Here is an 840-nt window from a genome sequence, read left to right as displayed (position 1 = left end):
TATAGTATTATTATTTATTCGTGAAAATTCGGCTACAAATAATTGAAATAATCTTGACAGCAAATGGAATATGACTCGCATTGCACTATTTTTTTGTCAATTAATTTATTTTTATTTCTTCGCTTTTCACCATAGAAAAAAAACAATAACCAAAAATGTATTGCAGTTTACTTAGAGTAACGTTTTTTTTTCACAAATGCAGCTATGAAAAAGAAAAAACAATGAATATTACTGGAGTTTTTTCCCAACAGCAAACCATTATTTTAACACCTCGACACGTGTTTCGATCACCAAGTGATCATCTTCAAGAGGAAGATTATTCTTCCACGTGTCGAGGTGTTAAATAACGGTTTGGTGTAATATTCATTACCACACTAAAGGTTCCAAACAGTGCATCACAAGAAAAAACAATGGCAAAAAATGTATTTCAGTTCACTTATTCTTAGAGTACTGTCTTTTTTTACAAATAGAGATATTAAAAAATGACATATTTTTCAATAAAAATGATGTAATGTGAAACATTTAATATTTATCATGGTTTTATTAATACGTACATACAATATGAATACTTATGAGTCAAAGTTATTTACATAAAAACAACTGAAAGTATGAAATATATCTACTTTACAAAGGAGAGACTTAAACAACTATTTGTTCATTTAATTTATTGAATTTGAATTGAAATGGGAATATTTTTAGGAAAATATAGTTTTTAGAGAAAAAAACTTTTTGGCTTTCTACTTCTTCATCATTAAATACAAAATGTGGAATCTTCTAAAGAAAGGAATAAAAAAATATTTACAATAAAAATTCTATATGAAGATTATGTAAAGCATACAC

The sequence above is a fragment of the Leptinotarsa decemlineata genome, unplaced genomic scaffold (assembly GCF_025532065.1).
Source record: "Leptinotarsa decemlineata unplaced genomic scaffold, Ldec_3_MD MMD2_tig00026354_RagTag_RagTag, whole genome shotgun sequence".
In the NCBI taxonomy this organism is placed as follows: domain Eukaryota; kingdom Metazoa; phylum Arthropoda; class Insecta; order Coleoptera; family Chrysomelidae; genus Leptinotarsa; species Leptinotarsa decemlineata.
Note: the sequence above shows the minus strand (reverse complement) of the source record.